Source organism: Cygnus olor, chromosome 1 (assembly GCF_009769625.2).
Source record: "Cygnus olor isolate bCygOlo1 chromosome 1, bCygOlo1.pri.v2, whole genome shotgun sequence".
NCBI lineage: Eukaryota > Metazoa > Chordata > Aves > Anseriformes > Anatidae > Cygnus > Cygnus olor.
Window position 1 is genome coordinate 41,358,280 of NC_049169.1, and position 25,826 is coordinate 41,384,105.

General features: G+C 37.1%; 2 long non-coding RNA genes across 3 annotated transcripts in view; both read left to right on the forward strand.

The window, feature by feature from the left end:
- LOC121068597 overlaps window positions 1-25,826 on the forward strand; it is a 104,977-nt gene that overhangs the window by 39,050 nt on the left and 40,101 nt on the right. The gene's annotated exons all lie outside the window — the stretch shown is intronic.
- LOC121068596 lies at window positions 21,756-25,428 on the forward strand. The gene is made up of 3 exons (XR_005818974.1): window positions 21,756-21,884; window positions 22,078-22,118; window positions 22,822-25,428. It is a non-coding gene; the product is annotated as an uncharacterized LOC121068596 (long non-coding RNA).

Consider the following 25,826-nt stretch of genomic DNA (forward strand, 5'->3'; position numbering starts at 1 on the left):
ATAGGTTTCTATTTCAAGCATTTACAAAACTGTTGTCCAAGTATCTGACAGGATGAATTCGTGACTAGACATGCTTCATGGCTAAGTGCCAGCTCTAGCACTTGGTGCACAACAACCCCATGCAGTGCTACAGGCCAGAGGAAGAGTGTCTGGCTGGAAAGCTGCCCAGCGGAAAGGGACCTGGGGCTATTGGTTGATAGCCGGCTGAATATGAGCCAGTACTGTGCTCAGGTGGCCAGGAAGGCCAACACCATCCTGGTTTGTATCAGAAATCGTGTGGCCAGCAAGACTGGGGAAGTGATTGTCCCCCTGTACTTGGCTCTGGTGAGGCTGTACCTCAAATACTGTGTTCAGTTTTGGGCTCCTCACTACAAGAAGGACATCGAAGTACTAGAGCATGCCCAAAGAAGGGCAACAAAGCTGATGAAGGGTCTAGAGAACCGGTCTTATGAGGAGTGGCTGAGGGAGCTGGGGTTGTTTAGCCTAGAGAAAAGGATGCTTGGGGGAGACCTTATCATGCTCTACAACTACTGCAAAGGAGGTTGTAGAGGCATGGGGGTCCGTCTCTTCTCCTGAGCAACAAGCAAGAGGATGAGAACAAGAGGAAATGGCCTCAAGTTGCACCAGGGGAGATTTAGGTTGGATATTGGGAAAAAAATCTTCACTGAAAGGGTTAAGTTATCATCTCTGGAGGCCTTCAAAAGACACGTAGATGTGGTGCTCAGGAACATGTTTTAGTGGTAGACTTGGCAGTGCTAGACTAATGGTTGGACTGGATGATCTTAGAGGTCTTTTCCAATCTAAGTGATTCTATGATACTCTGATCTTTCACTATATTACTAGACCTTGGTCATATCCAGGTAACTCTTCTGTGCTTACGATGATATCTCTCTTGTATCTTTTCTGTTGTTAAAAATTCATCCTATGTAGATAATGACAATTTGAAAGTGGGTTCTAGTTTTAGATTTTTTGTTTCATTTTTTTTTCTGTCCTTGCAGTGATACAGCTTCTATTTGAGTATGACTGCTTTGAGTCAGACTGGTTCTAGACCTTTATTTCTTTCTCTTCTGTATAAGTAACCACAGTTAGAATAAGAGTAACGTTTGCTAAAACCAGAAGGTAATTATGTTGTGATCTTGAAAAAATAACATTGGTTTAGGGCTGCATGTGGTATTCTGTCTATGACATAAAACACATTCAAAGTGAATCAGCAGTGTTGCAGAGTGCTTTTCTCCATTTCTGTTTTTGATTGATTACTTCATTTGGAAGATAACTCTGCAGTAAGTTAAGTGTTGTTTGTTTCCTGACTATGCTGCTTCATGATCCTATGAATCTCATTTGAAAGGAGAGCTGTATTTTCTTCAGCCTTGCTGTGTTAATTCAAACAACTGTTTAAAGAACCAGTTCCATAGCAAAGAAGAGATTGAACTTTTTGGTGGGAAAGTTGCATGAGCAAAAATGAAGTTATCTGCAATAACAATTGCGATCAATTTCTGTTCCTGCTAAAATGATGAAGGTTAGATAAGCATTGAGTTCTGGCACAAAATGAGGCTTTGTAACAATGCTTAGTATCTGGTGTGTATATGTCTGTCTATCACAGTATTTGATACATGTCAGACTCTTGCATAATCTTTTCCTGAATAAATAGGGCACTTCAAAATGTGCCAGAAAGAACAGGCACTTTGCACACAGGCAGAGTGATGGACTTGATGAGTTATTAACCTCTTTCTATTGCTGTTTTTATTAGACTGTGATTGCCCTATATGTATGTAGCATTACTGTCAAAATAAGCCACTACAATGTGCTGGCCCAAGAAAAATTGCTTACAAGAGAAGGAACCCTTTTATATATGTCTGCATTTCAACAAATATCATTATGAAATGCTGCTATTTAGTTCTTACAGCTCTTGCTTTCCAGCTACTAGACTATATTTACATTTCTTAATATATTTTCGTCCCTTTTGAACAATAATTCTGCTTTTAAATTTCCCTTGTTGTAAATCACTCAAATTTTAAGTGACTTAATATCCATGTACAAAAGCTGTTTGTCTCCCTGTTCCACAAAAAGAAACTTTCAAACTACCTTGAAACTTTTATTTTTTTTTCTTACATATAAAATTACTTCCAATCCACTTTAGCCTGTGCTTAGTTTTAAACGAGTTTCTGTTTGCAGGTGTCACGATGCTTCAGTCCTGTGAAACAGTATTTTGCTGGCTGCAAAGTCCACTGAAGATTGGTCTCTTAAGGCCTTTTTTACTCTACAAGTCACGTTCCATTTTGTTGGCTTCTTGGCAGATCAATTCATTCAAGTGACACAGTAACAAACCTCCAGGTCCTAATTATAGTTCTATCGGTCGAAGGGGTGATTTTGAGAGGAGTAGGATGCAAGCAGTGGACCCTATTGTGTGCAGAGCCACCATCCTGAGCTTTTATGTTTGTACAATTGTATTTGTTTATGTGTATCTGTTCATACCTGAACGTAGAAATGGATCACTTGTTTAAAAAAGAAAAAAAAAGGCTCCAACATGAATCATGTGAAGTTGATTTGCATTAGGTAAAATTTTTGTTCACTTACCTACAATTATCATTGCAATTTTCTGGAAATTACAGTTTAATCATGAGGGACTTCAGGATGAATAATAAAGGAGTGAATGAATGCAGCATGTATGTTGCAGTTCCAGCCATCTGCTATATGTTTGTCCTGGGAGTTTCTACTCAGATGGAGTCAGTACTGCAATGCCATACAGTATCTGAGTACAGAAGCACAAAGAGAAATTCTGCTTTTACATACACCTATGGTTACTGGGGTTGGGTAACCCTGGTGTTTTATGATGAATCAAGTATCAACCGTTGTACCAATCTGGGCTGAGAAGCTGCCCTACGTGCTTTATGTCTGTCTTTTAGTGTGGGCATTTTCTATTTAAATGATCTTTTAAAATTTCAGTGGTGATTCTTCTCTTTCGTAGGGATTAATAGTGAACTACTGTGCCTTCAAAGAAATCTACTGATAAAATGTAGGAAAAACAGGCTTTGCTAAACTGTTTGCTTGTGGCAGGGTACACCAGGAAACTGATAGCCATTCCATCTCTCCTCGATTTGTTTTTGAGGAAAAATGTTGTAGCTGAACAAAATATGGAATTGATTGTGAATCCCATATTTACTGCAGTGGTGTTATGCATTTTCATGAGGAATAATTGCTAGGAAGTACTTCTGTCAGCAATATTGTGTCCACATATTCATTTAATGCTCTGCTGGAGGTTTTGCAGAAAGTGAACTTGCACATCATGACTGAGGTGAAAATCTGGTTTATTGCAAGCAGCTTCCATCTGTAAAGGAGTAGGGGAATGAAGGAATTCAGTCATACTAAGGTCCTACAAAACCAAGAAGCCTATAAATATACTTTGAAGTCTGTAATTATTGAGCATTTAAACTCAGAGTGAAGAAGTAGGTAATTGCTTTGGATTGTGAGCTCATCTGTAAAGTTAGTTATGCAGCTGCCACATACTTAGAAGTTGGCTATTTTCTTGTCACATTCATTGAGAAGTGTGCTTTGTAATTTTTTTCAGTCTATCAAATGTTTAGATGCAATATAAACACAATTAAGTTGATTTCACAAACCACATTTAAAAATTTATTTTTTTGCCTTTTTTTTTTTTTTTTTCAGTTTTAGGCTGCATGATATTTACTCATTTCTTCTTGTGAGTTTTTCTTTTCTCCCAAATTGTTGATATTTTTTAATGTAATTAAATGTTTTCAAAATCATATAATGGAATTCTATTGTAATAGAAAATGATTATCTCAGTTAAAATATCTGATCAAAATATGTTCTTGGTCTTCCAGTATGTCTGGTTTCTTAAATCTACAGGTTTTCTTGAGTTTATAAATCCTCTTTTGACTTCTCAGCTCATCTTTTACATGTACAGAAGCTCTGTGTAATGTAACAATGATGACTTCAAGTGCAAATACATATCTTGCAGTAAAATGTAATATTTTAGAGCTTTTAATTAGAAGAAAAGAGCAAATAGTCTGTATTTTGCAGATAGTCTGTCATACGTGTATATGGCAAATAAGTGTTTCTACTTCTTAATCCTTACAGTGTCATTTGCCAAATGGAGCTTGGTTTACTTTTATTCTTATAACAAAAGCAATATTGTATGCTGTTTTCTTAATCCTTTAATATTTCTTGTTAATGACGTAGCTGTTTTTCTTCAGTTATATAAAAATCCTTGTTGCTTCTAGCAGATATGCAATTGATTCCAAATAAATATTATCATAAAAATGGCTTATAAGATCAAGTATACTCAAAAATCTTGGTGGTGAACAAAGTGTTGAATCATCAGAGAACCAACTTTATAAAATGTGATACAAAAGCATACAAAAAACCTACCAAATCTTTGAGTGAATACTCACTTTGTAGTTTAGATCCAAGTTCCTAAATGTAGAAAATAATGACAATCTTAAGACTGAATTCTTAAAGTTCAACTTTAATGGCTTTTAAAATACTTATTCAGTTTAATTACTAGACTTGTCCTGTTTCACATCTTCTTCTGGTGAAGAAAAGGTGCAGAGTGATGATTCAAATCCCAGTCAGGGACTGTTGACCCATGTTAACAGTAATTAATTCTCATGTTGCCTAATTGATTTTCTTTTAGCTTGTTCACAAATGGGAGCACTAATCTAGATATGGGGAAAGCTCAGTACTGTGAGAAACAAAGCTGTGTTTTTGCAATGTAAAATTCCACTAACCTTGCATATTCAAAAGCAATTGTGCAGGTATAGCAGTGGCATAACACTGGGGAGTAAGCTAAGCAGATAAGGCAAAGGTCCCACTGTCACAAAATAAGGAGGATAGCTAGGAAAAACAAGACAAGCAGTGTGAAATCAGTAAAAACAAACAAACAAAAAATCATGGGCCCTCTAGTCATAAGAGAAGAAGGAAGAAGAAGGAAGAGGAGAATTTAACGGTTGTTCAAATAAAATTATACATATATGTATAGTAATAAGTGTTGAGTAGTTTGTGAACCTGTAATATTCAGCCAATGAGGAAATGGGAGGAATCAATCATCAGGTAATAGGGGATTTAAGGTATATGGGGATATAAGGTGGCAGCAGTGGCCCCTGCCAAGCAGTGTCATCCTATGAGCACCAGTCCCAGTCTCCGTAGGCTATTGCAGTGCTGTGCTGAGTGAATCCCGCACAGTGGTTTGTTCTGCACCTGCAGGTTAGAAACCAGCAAGTCTGGGGTGTGGGTGGTAAGTCTATGAGGTGGGATGGGAAGGCTTCCACTGCTGCTCTAGGCTTTGTGGAAGATCTTTGAGAAAGTTGTGTCTTTTCCTTCAGTCTACAGAAATGAGGCTACTTGTGTTCAGTAGTCAATAGCGAGTCACTGTTCTGTCTAGCCAGCCTGAAGAGCAGAGATAACTTGGCCATGTGGTCTATCAAACTCTTCTACAGAAAACAGGCTTGCGGGCAGAGAAAAATCTTTTATCCCCTTTCTTTACTTATTTGGCTTTGTCACTTGTTCAGTGTCCTCTTGCCAGCTGCAGAGGTTTCAGTACCACCTTCCTGGTGAGGAGAAAGGGATCTATTATGAAGCGATCCTGGCAGTGCCACTCCGTTACCACCCTCTTCTCCACCAGGCTTTCCCTCTTAACCTATGTATTTGAGTATGTGATGTTGAAAACTGTTTCAGACTCATGCCCTTTCCCCAGACAAATGCAGTTATTGGGGTGTTAATGCTTTCTGCAGCAGCTTCTGATAATCGTCCTTTCTACAGATTGAATCTTCCTGCAATGTAAGATTTATTTGTCCATGACTGCTTGTATTATCACTTCTAAGGTAGAGAGATAAGTGAGACTTGCTGCTATTCTTTTTTGTGCAGATTTTTCTGTTTTCCTTTCCCAAAGCAGACTGTAGATCTCCAGTAGATCTCGGCTTTCTGAGAGCCTCAGAGCTCCCCTGACATACCAGCCCAGACATTGCTCTCAAGTTTGTTTCATAGCCCAGAAATACAATTGGCTTCCTGCTTAGCAGCCCACTCATCAGTACTCATGTTAGCACTCTTCCAGTATTTCATACTAATGTCAGCTTAAAACTGAGTTTTTCATTTCAAGGTAAAATGAATTCTTCCAGAAAGCTAAAAATGCTAGAAGCAGAAGTATATTATGTTAACATGCATGCTTATTTTTTATATTTCTGCTGCTTAATACTATTCTTGTTGAGTGGATATTTCCTTTATCATCACTTAAACTCACATTTACAACCTAGCTTTATCATGTGGATGAGGCCAGTTTTGTGACTGCAGCACTTATTTTTTGCTTCTAAGAACGTTATTTTTGATGTTGTGTTTTCTTTGTATTTTCATGCAGTGTCGTTAGGTACTCAAGCATACTTTATTTAAGCCTGTAAGAGTTCTTTTATTCTTTAATGGAATGCTGTGGGTATATAATATAGTGTATTTGTAGTCTTCTAATAGGGACCACTTATGGTTCTCCATTTTTCAACTGCTAATATTCCTTATTCATAACCTCTTCTTGTATGACTGACTTCCATATATTAGCAGCTTTTTATAATAGTCTCCAGCCTGCCAGGTGGTAATATGTCTCTCATTTTTTGCCTCAGTAACAGTGTCATTGCATTTATCAGCATTTTGACAGGTTTGATTTTTTTTTTTTTTTAGTATAGTTATTTTGATATCTGTTAAAATTTGAATTAAAATATTTAGATGTTACTTTGTGGGTTTAGTTGCCAGTTGCATATATTTTGGATGTTTGCTAAACTTATGTTACGTGTTCTTGAATTTTATGTCTGCATGTTATTACTTTGGGAGCAATTCACAGCTCTGGAATCTTGTCTTCGTAATTAGATGCCAGTGGCAGTGTGTGGCACTGCTTTTTTTTTTTTTTAATATTATTATTATTATTACACACAGACAAGGTAGATTTCCATAAATAATCTGTCAGAAATGCACATACTCTTTTCAGGGACCTCATACAAAATTAATTAGCTTACAATTAAATACTACACTGTATGACAAAGAAGTTAAAGACATTTCAGTTTTGAGATTTTACTTTGTCTCTGTGATGAGTGCTAGGGAGAAATATACTCTCTTTCCACTTAACTGTTACATATTTATGTATGTATGTGTATTTGCAAATGCTAATTTACATGTTAAACCTACATGGGATCTATTCTCATTTCAGGACATATGCATTTGATTATGCGTCTGTCTCTTTTGTTGGAACTGCTTGGTCCTAGAAGCATCTTTCTGATGTTTCCAAAACTCTTAAACAAAAGAAATTCTGCAGTATTTAAAAAAAAAAAAAAAGTACTTTTTTGTTGTTTGTTTAAGCAAAATTAATAGGAAAAGTGGCAATGTATTCCTGACATTTATGCTATTTTTCATTGCATATTTAACTTTTTATGGGGTTAGCCCTTCAGGTGTGTACAACATATGTACAAGTTTTGAGTGCTTGAAAACAACTGTCATGCCCTGGGGCATTTTAGATATATGAACTGCAGATGGCAATGCAGAAGAATGTGGAAATTTGTTTATGCTCGTATTTTCAGCTGATTGCTGGACCTGTTACTTTTCATGCCTCATATCCCATGTGAACAGTAAAAGGAGCCCTCCCAAAGCACCAACTGCAGTTTCTTTTTCCTGCAAATACCTGTGCAAACATGTAGTGCTTTAAAAAAAAATAAAAAATGACAGAACGATCATTTCTGACAGTAATTGCTATGTATAGTTATTTATGAAAGCCTAAGAAATAAGTCTTCAGTTTATATGTGTAATTATATAGAAATGAAATGTTGAAAAGTGTTTTCAAGTTTTAGTTTGTAGTTGAAGCATATAGTTGGTATGGAAAGGCAGTAATATCTACAAGTAATGTGTTATTAATCTGAAGATTTATAAAGACCCTCTTGTGAACAAATGGATTTCTCTTGGTGATTTTGTTTTCATTTTTGTTCTTGGATTTTTCTCTAGCAGAGATCATGGGAAAATGCACTGTTTTACCCTAGGACGAAAACCACTGAGTACATAAATGCAGCTTTATCTTAACTGAAATTAAAGGAACAACTCAGCATTATGCTCTGTTTAAAAATTCTTATTAGTTGTGCAGTGAACTATTAATGTCTTGTAAGAACATAAACAGATATTCTCCTTTAGAGCTATTAAGATTCATCCAGCCAGTGTGTAATGGACAGTAAATGAATAACTTCTTTGTCAGCCTGTAGGACAATGCCATTCTTAACAACTTTGTCATGCACTACATGTTACTTGATTCCCAAGTAAGCTGTCACAGGCTGCCTTTGAAAAATTACTCTTTGTCTATTACGTGAATATACATTATGAGAAGACACAACTCTGTCCTGGCAACACATGACTTCATTGCTAGGAGTAATTTTCTGAATATCCTAGACAATACAGAGCTGTCATCTTCATTTCGTTATTTTTACTTGAGAAGCATCTGATAGGTGTAGTGTGTCTCTTATATTACATTCTTCACTACTTGCAGTAATATAAATTGTTCTGCTATTATATTAACAAAACTATGAACATCTGTGATGCTGCATCGCATCTGACTTTTCTTGAAAATAATTTTCTTTAATTTTATTATCCTTCCCCAGTGGAGATGGGGGAGGAGGAGGGAGGGAACTATCCAGACTGAAATTCAGCAAGTCTTAGTGTAGAAAAGGGTAGGCTTTTAATTAATTTCCCATGAGAATGATATTGCAAAAAGGATGGAAGAGAAATGCTGCTAATGGCCTATTCCTGACTCAGGGGAATATAGTGCTGAACTTACAACCTGCAAACAAAATATTGCAGTCTTTTGTTAGGGATGAGCTACTTTTTGGTAGCTGAATTTTGAGTTTGCTAGAGCCAAGAACATGAATAGGCAAACCATTCTCATTTTAGCCTGGGGCTGGCTACTCTGTCAAAAAAGCAGACTCACTGCATACCTACCGCAGCTAGCGGCCAAGGAATAGGTGTTGTACCTGGTGAGAAGACAGCCTATAATCTGTCAGTGCAGTCATGGCATGGGTGGAGGCAGCAAGGAACCATCCTTGGATGCCCTGATGGGAAGAGAAAAGAAGGGACACTGCAAACCAAGTGCATGTTATCTAGTAGTGGTGGTGTCAGTGTGTTGTTGTGAAAATAAATTTGTGTGCTTTAAAATAATCCATCCCATGCTAACACAGTGCACAGCACAAGCTGGTAAGGGACAGGTATAAAGAAGTTCAAGCAGTAACTCAAACTGGGTGAAGATTGCAGCATTTCTTGAAAGTGTCTCAAATAGGGTACTATCCTCATGTTTAATGAGAGAGACGAACGGAGCAATGCCTCATTACATACATATAAGCCACTAAAAATATGTTAACAGATATTCAGTGAGCATACGTACATGATACAAATAAAATGGCTTATATAATGACCAGGATAAAAGGACAGTATGCAGGAGGGTACTGAGTCAAAAGAGCGAGCTGGAAAAGTAGTCTGCTCTGTGCAGGTGAACAGAGCTCCAGTGACGAAACAATGTGGAAATGTAAAGCATGACCAAACTACGAAGCAAAGAATGGGGAAAAGCTTGATCCCCAGGACAGCCTGTAATTCATGAAGTCAGAATTGAATAAGTTCTGCATGCGGCAGTAAACGTGACTGTTGAATCATCATAATGGTGTATTTTCCCACCTTTTCTGAAGAAGCAACATCTGAGAATGAAACAAAGCATGTTAAGTACATGTACAATTTATATGTAGCATGGGATTCTATACGTGTAGTAAAAGACACTAGTCCAAAAATCCCAGTCTTCCATTACCTCTAATTCTCTTTGTTTCATGTGATTTGGTGCACTCGTTATTTCACTGTCAGAAGCTGTATTTTCTTTTTTATCCCATCACTGATTTGTTTCCTTTGGTCTTGTTTAGATATTGACTCTTTTGTCAGTTCCAATTTCTCTGTTGTCTTACTAGCAGAAAATGTAGTAATCCAGAAAGGCAGGATGTTACTAGTTAATATAGTCTTATTTAGTATAACATATAAAATCTATATTTAAAGCAATAATGCAAGCCTGGTGGTCATGGATGTACTAATCAAGTACCTTAAACCTCATTTGAACAATTCTTGCTTCCTTTCTCACTCAGAATTGGTGATCTTCTGCTACTAAGGATTTTGTAATGCCTCAGCAAATGAACTGTCAGTTGATTTAGTAGAAATGAAGGACAGCTAAGTTAAAAATATTTCTAAAGGCAGGGAAATAACAGGTGTCTGGTAGAGAAGAGCCGGGGCTTTTGGTTAGACACATTTTTTGTAACTGATTTTTCCTCTTTATTTATTTACTTATTTATTTACTTTTTTTTTTCTTCTGTATACCTTACTACTAGATGGCTCTATTCTACTTGATCTTTTATTTCTGCTGGTATAGCTTGTTTGTTTTCTTCTCTTGGGAGGTTTCTGATGTACTGAAGTCCCATTTAGCAGTTGCAGCCTGCTTTGATGCACTTCCTTCAACGTAGGTACTTAAACCTTTCTGATTTCAGACCAGTCTTGTCCTGTCAATTTTTGCTATAGAGTCTCCCAAAATAGTCTTGCTACTTACATTAATGCCACCTTTCTTCAGTCAGATGTTAGCTTTTATATATATACATATATATAAATATATATATACACACTTTACAGTTGCCAATAGTTTAGTCATCATTGTTAGTAATTGCACTTTATCATCTAAAGAAACACAGTACCACGAGACTTTCACCTTGTAATATATATTTTGGACCCAGTGTTATGTATGATAGCATATGGTTGCTTGCAAGCCCAGTTCTGTTCTGCTTCCCAGAGATGGGAGATCACTTAGGACTTCTCTAGCCTTGTAAATCCATCTCATTTCCAGCCAGGATGAGGTTTGGAGAGAAGTTTTAGCAGAATGGGACTTCTGGCGAGACTATACCTATACTTTACAGTTCCTTGGCTGATAAGCAAGCCTCTTGGATTTGCATGGAGATGACTGTAAGTTATAACAACCTCTAGGCTGCCTTAATTTGCAGTAAGGATCTGTTGTGGCCAATGCACCGGGTATAAATGTGACTTTACCCCTTTTCTTCTGTTTCTGCTGGACTATGTTGGCAGATTTAGCCTCTAATTTAGGGATGCCAGAATTTCTAAGCATCTGTTTTGAAGCGAACACAGTTTTAAAAGGGCCATATTCAGTACTGCAAACTGGCCAACATGGTTAGGATATTTTAAGCCAATTTCTGAACATTTATTCTAACTACATGAAACAGATAAAGTACAATAGCACTACTGAGCAAATGTAAAGACAAATTAAGCCAGCTATTACGGTGCTCCAAAAACATCTGCTAAACAAAGTCAACTGTAAAGATAAAACAATTGAGTTATCTTTTCAGTTGTCAACCCAACTTTGAAAGAGCTATCAAAATGACCTATACATTAGTATTCAATTTATGAGCAATTCAGAAAACATTTTTCTGAAGCTTTAGTAATAACTTGCAGGCAGCTTTCTAATTTTCCTTCTTACCCCAACCTGTCTGATACTTGATGGCCTGGCTGGAGTGCAGGAGTACATTGCAAGGATTTTGTCCCTGTGGCTGAACTTTAACAAAACTCTTAAGCAGAATGTAAACCTCATGGGTCTGTGTTCATTTTGCATCTTTCATTGCCAAAGGGCAGACTAAGTGCCAACAAACAATATGGAAGAAGGCGTAATAAGTGGATACAGCATTGCTAGTGATGGTCTGCAGATTTTGATGCAGAGTGGTAAAGCCTCTCTTAGTAGTTCACAACAGGCTGGAATACAGTTGTATTCTCCTTGAGCAGAAATGTAACTATGTAGAGGCATCCCAACATTTGTTTAGGGAAAAAAGAAAAGAAAAGAAAAGAAAAGAAAAGAAAAGAAAAGAAAAGAAAAGAAAAGAAAAGAAAAGAAAAGAAAAGAAAAGAAAAGAAAAGAAAAGAAAAGAAAAGAAAAGGATGTGAGACTTATGTAATAGCTAATGTTACGCATTAGAAATTTAGCATAGTGATAAAATGAACTTACAGAAGAGAAAGAAGCTCTAACTAAAGGTAATGAATAGGCACTGAGGGATTTCATTTGTTTGTTTTTCATGGTTTATCAGAAAACTGTGGAGACAGCCTGAGTCATCTAATCCTTCATTTTAGTAATTTTACCTCATTTTTAGTAGCCTTTGTTTTACCAGTATAACCTTCTTTCTGGAAGGTAAAACTGTAGGAGGTAGGCTGACGAGGCCATGAACAGATTAGCTGCCTCACATATTCAGGAAATAAATTACATTTGTGTAGTGAGATCGTTACCTGAAACGGCATAAGGGAGTTGGGTAGCAGAGGAGGAGAAGGCCAGGATGAGACGAAACCAAAGTGGACTTATTGAAACAAAAGTATTATGCATATTTGCACATTCTTTCATTAGCTGTTACTTTTTAGATTTTGGAAACCTGTTCTCAGACTTGAGAGTGAAGTTTCCCTGGGTTATTTTTTTTGCTAAATTTTGGTTTTGAGGAAAGAGGAGGAAGATAGCATAATATCAGACTGGTGGGCTAGTTTATACACATGGATTTATTGTTGATTGAAGGCAGAAATACTAAGATATCAAAATGATGACACTCTCTCTTGACCAAAAGCCCTCTGAGGGCAACAGAAAAAAAATAATCCTAGAATTAAGAACTCTTCGTCAGGCCAGAAGTCTGTGCCTTGCTAGCTTGAAACCCAGATATTTTCCACTGACCTAGTGCTAACAGATCTGTCATTACAATATCTCAGCAACAATTACAGGGGTTGTTGGAAGTATTATTGCTCTGTTTCTATTGCGTGTGTTATTATCGTATGTCAACTGTGATGTAATCCCCTATTCTCATGCATCATCTAGTAAACCATGGTGATCTGTGATGTGTGCTAATTGAAGGGAGAGGAAGTCCTGTGAATCAGTGGTAATAGGCATTAGCAGATTATAATGTTTTATTGGCTCCTCATTAGACAAGCTTTGAAATCTGAGGAAGACTTGCTTCCAAAGACAGGCTGGCAGGGGGGCAGGGAGGGGAGGAACTGCATTTCTTATCCGCTGCCCTACCAAGCTTGCCTCAGGCCAGCATATTTGCTCTTTCATTTTTTATTTACTTTTTTATTTTTAATGTGCATGAGATATCTATCTATCTACCTTTCTTTCTTAGAACTTGGTTAATTTATTTTTCTGCTGTAGCTCTATTAATTTGTACCTTTTGGAATAGTTTGAATGTCAAATGTTTAAAAGTAAGGCAATGAGAGCCAGTTTTTATTTCTGGTAAAACTCTTTTGCTGTTGGCGGATGTTTTAAGAAAGGGCATTGTGCTAAGCATTATACGTCTTAATTCTTTTGCAACTTACTTGTATCTTAATATCCCTTTGCCTTAATTGGCCTTTTAATTAAGGATGACATTTTAATTGGCTATTTTACCAACTTAACTTGGTTATTAGCATTAGCTATTCCTTTCATCATTGATAATTTTATATGCATTTCCATATCCATACTAGATATTTTCTAGTAGCATTTTTCTTGTTGTTTAGGAAAGTCTGAAATCCTTTACTATTGCTCCTCCAATGCACTTCCTGGTGTACATGCTAATAGACATTCAGTGACAGTTTGCAATTTACAGAAGTAGACATGGTATATCTAACATCACAGATGAATAAGAAAAATATCTTAATAGCAAAGAACTGTAAATTAATTATCACTGTTAGTATATTAAGCCTTTTAAGCACAAACCAGCTTTGTAATATTGCTTACAGTCTACCTGCCAGGTGATTTTTCAGAAATTTTAAATACAACGTTGAAGCATTTTCCTTCATTGTTCCTAATCCATCCTGTTTTTATGTATGATGCTAATTTCAAATTTTGAATTTTACATGAAGGAAAACAAAAAAATGCTGCCAAGTCTGAGGTGTGGTAGTAGGTTATCATTCTAGAAAGTAGAAGACTGCCAAATATTCATAGGGGAACAAAGAATATATCAAAAGAAAAAAAAAAAAAGACAGCACAGGGATGGGGCAAAGATGTGCACTTAATAGGGTTTAATAAAACTGAGATTTTTTGTTTTCTCTTTGAAAAAAGCACTTTGGATTCGCTTGCAAAGCTAGAATCAAAGGAGCCCATGGGAGTCCATTGGGGCCTTGAATGAAGCTTTGAAAATCTGAGCTTAAGACAACTTACCCTAACCAGCTTTAGGCAATCTATTATTATATTTTGCTTTTTTAAGAAGCTGTCACATTGTGCTACAGAGGATAGAAGTGTGAGTGAAATGATTGTCTCTATTATTGAAATGCTACATAGGAGCCTTTTGAGAATTAATTAATATTAGTTGCTTCAAAATTGCCTGGTGGAAGGTGCCATAAAAGTGGAATATATGGTGAAAATCATCACGAAAACAGCAAGCTATTTTTACACGTTTGTGCGAGAGAACTTCGGGCTCAGCTGAGATGCCAGATTGACAGCACTGGCTGCTCTGCTCCCCACAGAACGTACGCACCATGGACAGTAGCACGGCAAGTTATCCCACAGGTGCTTCTGCCCTGTCCTAGATGGCTGGCCTCCAACTTCCAGCTTGCCTCTTGGCTCTGCTCAGGCTGCCCATGAATGCCGGCTTCTGTGATGGAAGCTTTTTTGATGTGGATGGTTGCCTGCTGTGAACGGGATGAAGACTTTCTCCGTTTCATTTTTCATTGTGTGCTAATGTTGAACACAGTGATTTTTTAAAAAATTCTTGTTGAGCTGGAGTCCTTTATGTAAAGGAAAAAATAATCCCACAAATGAAGGTGCTAAAATGTGAATCTAATGGGCACCACTACATATTCCTCATCATTTGATGTGGATAGAAAATTGTGCTCTCGTAAATGCAAATGGCTGCTAAGATGATTCTTAGCCTGATTATAAAAGCTGGAACAGAAAGTGGTTTGCTTGTAAAAACATTGACATTGTTTGGCTTGTTTTGTTCTTGAAAATATTATGCAGAGAAATGTCACTACCTAATGAAAACCTTTTCAGGTCATATATTATAATATGGGTCCATACATTTTGACTTTGTTATACTACTGACACCTGTGCCAAACTACAAAGATAAGTTCTTGGTATTGCTACTATTATGAGGCAGCCATGAAAATGGGCTATTTTTATTCATTTCAATTTCAGAGAGGGTAAGAAGGAAAAGGGGTGGTGGAGAGGAGTCATGACACTTTCTTCCACTTTTACAAAAGAATAAACATATTGGGGTAAACAAGTGCATTCATATTACAGAGACTCTGCCAGTTTAACCTGATTTTATACATGTAATAATAATAATTAAAAAAAAAAAACAACTTTTTTTTCTTTTTCTTTCTTTTTTTTTTTTTTAATCTTGTGAATAGCAGTTACTTTTGCGGCTCGTGAGGAGAGAGCCTGATACTGCTCTTAGTGGTGTTTGCTTGGTGTACTAATTCAGATAAAGTAAAAGCAGAAGATAACTTCCAGCTAAGGTATTGATGTTTAGCTTGGGTGCCTAGCACTGGATGGTAGTGTTAATAGCATCTTGTGCAGTATAGCTAAGCCTTAAGCAAATTAATGCTGATCTTCTAGCAATAGGAATCAGTTCCTCCAGACTGTAAATACTAGACTACAGTTTGAACTTATTCCTGGCACTGAGAAGTTATTCACGGAAACATATAGCTGAGGTGGTTGAGGCTGATTTTTTTTTTTTTTTTATGAATGTTTATTTACAATTTAGTGGAGTATGCCTTACTGCTTTTGAACTTGCTAACCTGTCTCTTCCTCAAGCTCTTATGAAGCACATAGCCTTTTTCTTGCTTCAGTTATGTTGACTGACCAGGCCATGAATTTTCATGATGATTCTCGTGCAAAATCCTATGTTCTGCTTTCAATTATCTGGGAATGTTATGTGTGCAAATGCATAGCTGCTGAGTTAGGCTGTTTTATTTTCTGTTCTTGTTTCGGAGAAAGCTTATTCAAATGCTTCTGTAACCCTAAATATTTCACAGCTTTCCCTCACTCCTTTTATTTCTGTACTCAAGGGTACAACATTAGAGAACCAGCTCCTGCTGGAAGACGTCTGCACAAAATGTCCTTGCAGGCAGTCGATGCTACTCCTCATCTGGCAGGATAATGCCCCGTAGTCCCCTCCACTGCAGGGGGCTGCCTCAGCGACTCCCCACCACCTGCCAAGGACAGACCCGACTTGGCTCTGTGTACAGTGCTGTGGGGAGTTAGGCAGCGGGCTGCCAGGCTCAGAGAGGCAAACACACTCAAATTAAACAGATATGCTCTCCATTCATGTTGCTAAGAAATGAGAGAGAGGTCTCTGCGTGTGTCGCAGCATTTGAGCTTAGCTTGGTAGGCTGCATGGTAATACTTGTCCCTGATGACAGCAGGCATCTAACATTGCTGTAGGTTTAACGTTCTCAGGCAGCGCACTTTCTTCCTGGTATTGGTTTCTGGGAAGGATGAGCTGTCACCACTCTTGATGTGTGTAGAGAACAGAGGTCTCCTGAGATAAGGTTGTTCATTATGCTTCCTGAAGAACCATTAAATTTCTATCAGTGCAATGTGATCCACTCCTTGGGTAGAGATATTGTTTTCTGAGCCTTTTCTTCTATCCTAACCTCCACTTCTGTGATTTTTTTTTTCCCTAAATCTACAATCAGGAAGAATGTAGAAATATGTAAGTAGTAATAATGTAATATTTTCATGCAGAATCTTACAGTGACAAGATGAAACAAATTATGCATTCTTGCTGCATTATCTGGTATGTATTAGCCTTTATAAAATGAGACATCATTCATATCATGCTGCTTTGTGTACATTTGTTGGATTCTGGATGCAGTGTTCTGTTAAAAATACATCAATATTGTGCCAGTATTTCAAGGTAGTTGGTAGTATTACATGGTAACAACTGTGACAATCTCTATTTTGGTTGAGGTTGTTTGGACTGATTGATTTTAAAATTAAAAAAAAAAAGTTGTTTTTAGTTGTTGAAAAGCAATTGAAGTAAATTTAAACATTAAGTTATATGCATCTGAGGTCTGCGTGCATGATCTACTTATTTGTGACTGCATTAAAAAATGTGGAGAATTTTTGTGCATAACAATAATGTTGTGCATATACTGGCTATATTTTTAAATGAAATAATATGTTCAGAATTACTCCTATATTCTAAAGTGGTTTTGGCTGTAGAAAATTAAAAGTGCTGGGGATCTTTTTAGAGGGAAGCTTTTATATTCGTAGACAATTTTATAATGCAAATAATTGCAGAAAGTTATTCAGGTAGGTAGCGTGTCTTTATTAAAGTATGTAGTGCATTTTACAGGATTGTTTCAATCTTTTTTGCCAATCTGAGCATCTGGTGAACAAATTAATTAAACTTGAGTTTATAATTTCAGAAACCGGATTTTCTTAAAATACATATTCAGCCCAGCTGCTAAATCTCTCTTTCTGGGTTATTTCACACATGCTTTGTGATTAATTGTAATGCTAAGGGTAAATTCAGACCATTATACAGATGAGATGCAGCTTAACACTGTTCACAGCCTTTATTAGACTCTGTACGTGTGTTTGATCACATGAAGTAGTTGTGCTTATTTTGTCAATGCAGATGATCTCTGACCTTCACATTTGTTTATCTTTCGAGTGAAACATGTTATGTGTGGTGATCTCTAATCATCTCTGCGAGACCGACAATGTTTAGATGTAAATACATCAGTGCAAGCAGTGTAGGTCTGTGGTCTCATTCAGCAGCATGTTTGTGACATGAGTCACGATTTAATAATTGGGAGGGCAAATTACTTGACAGCTGTCTCAACAGAGGAAATAAGGATTGTTTGCATTGTTAATTAGCATTTCTTTTTTTATTTAATTATGGCACATTTCAAACATACTTAGTTAATTTTTTGGCACTTTTCAAAAGGCTAGAACACATTTGTCCAAAAAAGAGGAACATACCCACTGGGAAGCTTTCTGACTGGGTGAGGTTGAGATCAGCACTATACATGTAGCCGTTGTGGTCCTAAGAGTGAAGGGAAAGTTAATGGTATTGTTCTGAGTTATCGTACTCCTCAAGGAAAGGCTGCTAAGGGTACTATTTGTTGCTCTGTACATTTTAGTGCTTATATTTCTAAACGTTTTTATAGGCTCAAGACTAAACTGTAGTCATTTGATAATATGAATCTTCTGGGAAAGGCTGTTTATGATATTTTTAAGGGAAGACTAAAACATTATTCCTAGAATGCTGAATATTAGCAAAGCCAATGGAGACACTGAAATAGCCAAATATAGACTGTGTAAAGGTATTTCTTGAAATCCAAAGTGATGCCCAGGTGTTAATCAGATTTGTGTTGTCTAGGCTTTATGGGCCAGCTAAACTCCTCATCACTGATGCGGAGGTCTTGCACTACTCCTTCTCACAGGGTGAATTTCAGCCTAAAGTAGTCCCTGAGTCCCTTTTCACAGTAGTTCTAGCTTTTAAGACCTGTGGAAAAAAAATCTGTTTTTCAAGTCTGGTCATACTGTTTTTGGGGAAAAAACGTGGGGAAAGTAATACTTTCTAAATAATTCGACCTACAGTTAACTTTGATGAAGGTGGATAACAACCAGCAGCAATTCACTTACAGCTCCATTTTCAGGATCTGAACAAAATCTGTGGTACTATATGCTAACAGGATGTTAAAGAGTGCTTAGAAATGGGGAACAAAAAAGAAAACAAACAAAAACACTACAAAGATAATGCATGCAGTAGGTAGCACATTACAAGTGCTATAAAACGTTTCACATTTTCTTTTACTTAAGCTTCTGTAATCTCATTGTGTGGCAATGAATCTCTAAATATAAAGAGAGGTTAGAGGTTAGGAGACAGCTAGGTCTGTATTACTGATAGGTTAGGACAGTAATACTACTTACCTACACAACTAGAAGTCATAGGATCGGCACAGTTTTTACTGCTACTTTTCAGGGCAGGTAGCTTGTCTGAGGGACAAACATGTATCATTCAAAATAAGACAAGCTAAGATGACCAGTTTTTGACTGTGTCAAAATATGCTCTGTATGTTAAGAGGCAAAACAACTCAAAACTATTTCCAAGCTTTAAAGAAAAATAATGAAAGCCCTATTTTATGTCTTCACAAAGTTTATCATTGATTTGAGTAGCTGTACAATAGATGGACCAAAAACAAAACAAAAACTTCAGGATGTGGTTTGCAATATTTAACAGTTATACAGAAAAGGAATAAAATAAATTTTTGTGACACTCTTGAGAGACTCTTTTCCAAGTCTAATTTCAACTCTTAAGAAAGAAGGATAGAACTCAGTGAAGGGATTGTAGTAGACAACTTGGGTGTGAAAGGAGCAGATCCATAGTTTCCCCAGAGTAGCTCACTTAATGGAGCAACTAAACTCCTCAGCTGTGACAAATAAGTAAAGATCAGATGGTCCTGCTCTCTGTTTTGAGTTAAGAGATGCTAATTGCTAGTAGATTACTCATGTGGAATTATTTCAGTGGGACTTTATCGGATGCTTTGGTAGGTTTAGGCTGTTTTTATTTTATTTTATTTTATTTTATTTTATTTTATTTTATTTTATTTTATTTTATTTTATTTTATTTTATTTTATTTTATTTTATTTTATTTTTCCCACCTTCTTTTTGTACAACTTCCTAATCTTGGAATTTGTTTGAATGTATCAACTTCATGTATTCTGTCCTTTAAGAAGTGTGGTCTCATGGAAGAGATTCTCCTCACCTGACTTTATACACCAATCATCAAAGATCTGTGCATTTTACAGTTACCTTGTTTTCTTTCTGCAGTCAGTGGAAAAAGGTAGGAATTTTCAATAATGATTCATCTGAGCTATTTTTAGATGAGAGGAATCACATTCTAAAAATGCCTATTTATTTCCAGAGACACCGAATTACTAGCTTAGACTTGTGCAGATGTGTGTTTTCAGATGAATCCCACCCAAGATGGTCTCACAGACACTGGGTACTTTGCTTTTTCTGGAGACACAAATCTGTTTACAAGTGGAGCATGACTTGTAGTTTGGCTACCTTACTCTCTTTAGGCATGTTTCAGGATATTTGGGAGTGGAGGTGTGCTTTGTTCTAAGCAGGCACAAAGCCATATCCTTTCCATAACAAAGTGCTACTATGTAGTTGGTGGTAATCACATGCTAGACAGGTATTAAAATGTTAAGATTATTTTCCATGATTTACTTTAAATATTTGTAATTCCACATTTTCTATGAAGCTTTGGAGTGTATGGATATTCCTGTTTCCAGTCCCACGTTACCTCCAGTTATGTGGCACTTTTAAGCTTTTCTAAGGTAACGGATTTTCAGCTTTGAGGTGCTCAGGTACAACTGACCAAATGCCTTGACATACTAAAATGCAGCTGTATATTTGATGTTCTCAAGGTCTATTGAGTTTTGTTTGAATGGACTGAGAACTAGGTAATCCAAACTCAATCCTAAGTAAGAATTTTCTCACTCACAACAGAAGAAGCTTGAACGTGGATGTAGTCTAAAACTGTGAGGAGACAATTGGTATGTAAAAATGCATGGAGCGAGCAATTGTCTGTGTCGGTGAGGAGTGATACAGAATGCTTGAAAAATGTAAAGTTCAGCTTAAAATTTAACTCTGTATGCCTAGCTTTTAAGAAACTTCCTAGAGTGTTCAGATCTATTGGGCTGTTTAATATTCTCCTGTGAGAAGCACTGTGAGCTGCATCACTGGGGAATTTAAAGTCATGCCAGAATAAAGCATTAGAAAATATACTGTAGAAATGTATTCTGCACTGGCAGATCAGGAAGCTGACTTACATAGAAGGTCTTTCCCAGCTTGAATTTAAACAAGGTTGTGGTCCTATGATTGTGAAGATGAATAACTTCCACCCTTAAGAGTCATCTTTTTAGTTTGTAGCTAAGATGCACCAGCTACCACTGTTTTTTTTCCTAAAAAAAAAAAAAAAAGTCATTTGGATCTGTTTCTGTAAATATATATATATATACACATATATATATATATATATATATATATAAAATCCTTTTGCATGCTCTCTCCCCCCACCCACCCCCGCCCCCACCAACCGTTTCACTTGCTCAGCTGTCTTTCTGCTCAGCCATCCCTAGGAGCTGTTTGTTGATTCAGCCGCTTATTTGTTTGAATCAATCAAATTAACTGCAGCAGACTAGTCTGGCCATGTATAGAATACTGAAGCATAAATAGTAGTGAAGCACTGCTTGCAATGTTTGATCAGCACCCATATGTAATTTCTTGGGGTAAGTATGGGGTTCACTTGAAAAGGCTGCCACTAAACAGATACTGAAGGAATTAATTGTCAGCTTTTGAAGTACCCGTGAAATTGTCAGAGACATGTTCTGCAAAGATAGGTATGGTCACTTGCAACAGGCATAGAGTTAAAAATGTTCTGAAAAAACAGCTAGCTTTCATCCAGTAGAGTTATTTAGCAAGTCATGGTAGACCAACAGAGGCTGTGTGGCTTCATGGTATTTTTTAAGATGTAAGGACTAAGATTTATCAAATTTGGGACTGTATATTCTCATTTTCAGTAGCGTAGGGGAAGTGGACTTAGCTATTACGCGTAAGAGTAACTGGAGAACCTTCAGTAGGCTGTTTCTGTGATTGGGTATATCACTGTTTTGAGCAATATATATATGTGAATCTTTAGTCTGTCCTGTTTCTTTTATTTGCAGCCTAGGAACCAGAAAGAACACACTTCCTGTTGGACAACATTGCCCTTCATGGGGTGGTAACAAAGTTTTGAAATATATGGGTTATCAAGAAATACCAGATGTATTAGTTTCCATAAACCTACCATATATCTAGGTATTTCCCAAAGCATATTGCCTTTTTCTTCCTGGAAATTGTGTAAAGTGGGGGCAAAAAAAAGTGTTTAGTAATTTGTCTGGGATTTCTGGTGTCCTGGTAATCGAGTTGGAGCAATAGCTGTAGATAACTAGAAGTCCCAGAAGGATGACCACTGCTCATGCACAGATCATCTGTGTCTTTTTTTTCACAGAAAGGAAGGTTTAATCACTCCCTAAAGACACGATTTCAAAGGTATGAAAGCTCTACTATTTTTGATTAGCCTTTTTTTTCTTACGAGCCTCATAAAATTTTCTATCCCATGCATTGAAACAGTCTCCTTATATGAGAAAACTATTTAAAATCCATACAGGTGTACTATTATGTAGTAATTTTTGATTATATTGTCTTGCCCACTCTTTCTATAATATAACTAGAGCATACTTCCTATCTTCCCCTTCTAGCTCAGCATGGTCTTTTTTTAGATCCCAACAAGATTGTTGGTAGATTCTACAGTAGCTTTTTGTGGTGCATGCTGTGTTACAAATAATAATACAAACATGATAAACTATTGAGCAAGTACGCAAATAATGAATATTCATTCTTCCAATTGTTCACAAAAGTTATGTATGTAAAAATGAAATTGTACTCTTTTTATGAAAAGATATTGTCTATTTTAATAGTATAGAGGAACACTCACAATTTTTTTTTTGTTTTTGGTGTGGACAAAAATGCAGAAATACCCACTGAAATTAGAAACTGTACATAAGGAATTGAAATAATGGCTCAAGCTGGAATTTGGCCAGTGCAGCACCTCAACAGAACTGCTGTAAGATGCACAGTGAAATGTAGATGTTTTAGATATCACTTAAAAGTATTACACCTGTAGCAGGACAGTGCTTGGTAAGATAACCAAATTTCACGTAGGTCTTATACTCAGTCATCTATCTTGGCACAGAGTACTGTGCATACAGCAGTTATCCCTCACATCAAATCTATTGAAGATCATCATAAAAGGCTGGAGTGGACTCCCTCTCTCAAAAAATATACTTTGTGTTTCTTTATCTCTGGTGCTCTGTGGCCGAAGAATTGGGTGATGGAAGAGATAAGACATTTCTGTCTGGTACTGATTCCAAGTTTGAAATAAAATCGACGCATAACAGCAGTTCTAAGTTCTGTGCATAGCATTCATCCTGTTTGATGGAGGCTGCTATGAAAGATAAAAAGGATTTGAGAAATCTAAAATAAATTAATTTGACTCTTGTTATAAAACTCTTATCAAATCCAAACCAACTCCATTCTGGAATGGATCTGCAACTGCTGTATGTAAAAACAAGGAGCAGGAATTGCTGCACCAGTTCTAGTAACAGTTTCTGAGAATATTGGAACCTTGCTGTTCCCAGATATTGCTAGGGGACGTTCTCTGTCTGTCTATCTATCTATCTATTTAACTTGCTAGCTAAATTGCTATGTGAACCAGTGTTAACTTGTACATTTAGTCTGAAGTAGAAGTAATCAGCATCCTGCTTTGCAGAACAGCAGTGCAAGAAATTAAGTATTAGATTCCTCTTGTAATCTTTTATATCTTTTTTCTTTTTTCTTTTCTTTAATATGTACAAATGTGAGGATACATATTTCAATTTGCATTGCCTTGAGCCAGGAACAATGCAGACAATTGTTATCCTATCCTTGCTGGTACTGTAATGACTCCACCATAGCATTCTGTGTTGAAGAGAGAATTTTGCCTTATGAAGAAATGCAGAGGATAGGATGATACACTTACAGAAATACAACAGGTTTCATCCTCACGTGAACTTAACAAAGGAAGTTAAGTATCATCTCTGGACTTGTCTTTATGTGGTTGCTTTTCGTCTGAATAAACAGGGCTGCATTGACTGGGAAGAGCTGTATACACTGCAGCTTTTTGTTCTGCTCTGAATCAGTATATTTGGACCAATTTTACTGCTGTTGGAACCAGAAGTGATTTTGTATCAGAAGAAATAACTTTGTAGGCAGGCCTCACTGCTTAGAGATATTTTCTTGGCTTACCAGCTGCTTTCCTAGACTGCTTTTATCTGGTGCAGACAAGCCTTTCCGTGGCACTTCTACCATCCGTGTTTGCAGAGAACAGATACTGTCTTCTCGTTCTGAACGCTGGCTGAAAGCAGGGTTCTTAATTACTGATCTCAAATGCTCCAAGAGTCAACATCATCATCTTCTCCTGATAACTCTTTGTGTGCCTGATCATTATGCAAGCATAATGCTTTCTAAATGCTTTCTGCCTGTGGGAAAAGATCAACAAGAAAATTAAGAAGTTTTCATGAATAGGGGTATTTTGTTTTGAGACCATTATGAAGCTATTGCTGTGGATAAATTATTAGGGCCATATTTGGGTGCCACATTGCCTAGGGGTTTCATGGAAGTGTGTCAAACAAGGATGGAAGTTATGTCTCTGGTATCCCTGAACGGATTGTCTGCTCTACAGAGGTGAATAACTTTTATAAAACATTGTAAAATGTTAGTGGTGAGTCTCATTTTATAGCACTGAAGAATCAATCCTGGGTACAGTGGGGCAGAGGACTTCCTGCATGAGGACGTGCCCCAGTGCTCATCTCACAGGAGTCATGGAGCCATGCCAGCTTGACCTGTGCTCTACCAGCCAGGCTGCCAACCCTGGCAACACTGATGGGCAGGAACTAACCCGCGCTGTGTCTTGTATTTACTCTATGTACTGTGATTTGCAGCTGACATTTGCATATGCAAATAGATGATGTCAGGTTTGAAAGACGTGAAGAGGCATAATATTCAATTTCTGCTCCATCCCAACTCCCAAATTTTGCATGAAAACAAGGGCTCCTGAGTATGATCAGTGAAGGTGCCTCTCTTGCTGGTGTCCTCCCTCACCTTACAAATTGCATGCCCACGTATGCTTTACTTATCTGTTTCACAAAGGGAGTCCATCTGTGTCCACCCCTTGGTCTGAAGTCTCCTCACTTCTAACTTAAGCCCTGTGCTTCTCTACATTTCCGTGCTGGTCATTGTGGCCTCAGTTCATTTTCTGAGTGGAAAGGAAATACTAAAAAGAAAATAAATAAAAATAGAGCAAGTTCTTTGAACACTAACGCCATTAATACCTGCATGTAAAGTAGAAGCTCCATTTTGATAATGAGTTATTAACACAGAAAATGGGCATGCTTTCCCTCTAAAACATGTATGGTCCTTTCTATCAGCATACCCAGAAAATTATTTCTGCATCAGTATTTCCAGAAATACTTAAATAACACAACTCTCAAGTGCTTTTAACAATAAAGTCAAATCAATGCAGCTGGTAGTGCTTAGTATGCAGCTCTGTGGTTTATCCTGTACACAAACAAGAAAAAATGAAGAAAAAGCACAAATTACAGCCATGGTTTCATACCTGCACCTGCTTCAAGCTCATTGCAAAGTAGCTTTAATGTCATGGCAAAAGCTGAGAATGTCCATGTGGGGAGTACAGTCAGATTATGGAAAAATAGTAATCCGTGGGGCTCCAATACCCATCCTTGCCAGCAACGAGTACCACAGAACAGTGTCTCAGTGTGCAACATATATACTGGGGGGAGGGGGGGGGGAGGTAATTGGGACAGGATGGGACATAAAAATGGAAGAGGCCTTCAGAGAGCCTGACAATGCTGACTGCTTCCTGAAAATCCAATCAGTGTAAACTTTTAAAGAACTACCTGTGTTGATAATAAGGGTTATGGAAGGAGCAGCTCTGGCTATATCTCAGAATATTATCTAGGGGTTTTTCTCCCCTAGTCTACAAGTAACTTATGGCTTGTAGTGAAGTAAAACAAGAAGTTTTTTCAGGCATGTTTCATCTGAATTAAGTCCATCTGAATTTAAGCATGTAATAGAGGTACCTAAACAAGAAGCTCAGTCATCCTGAATGCCTTCCATGGCATGTCTCTCGAGGAGTGATTC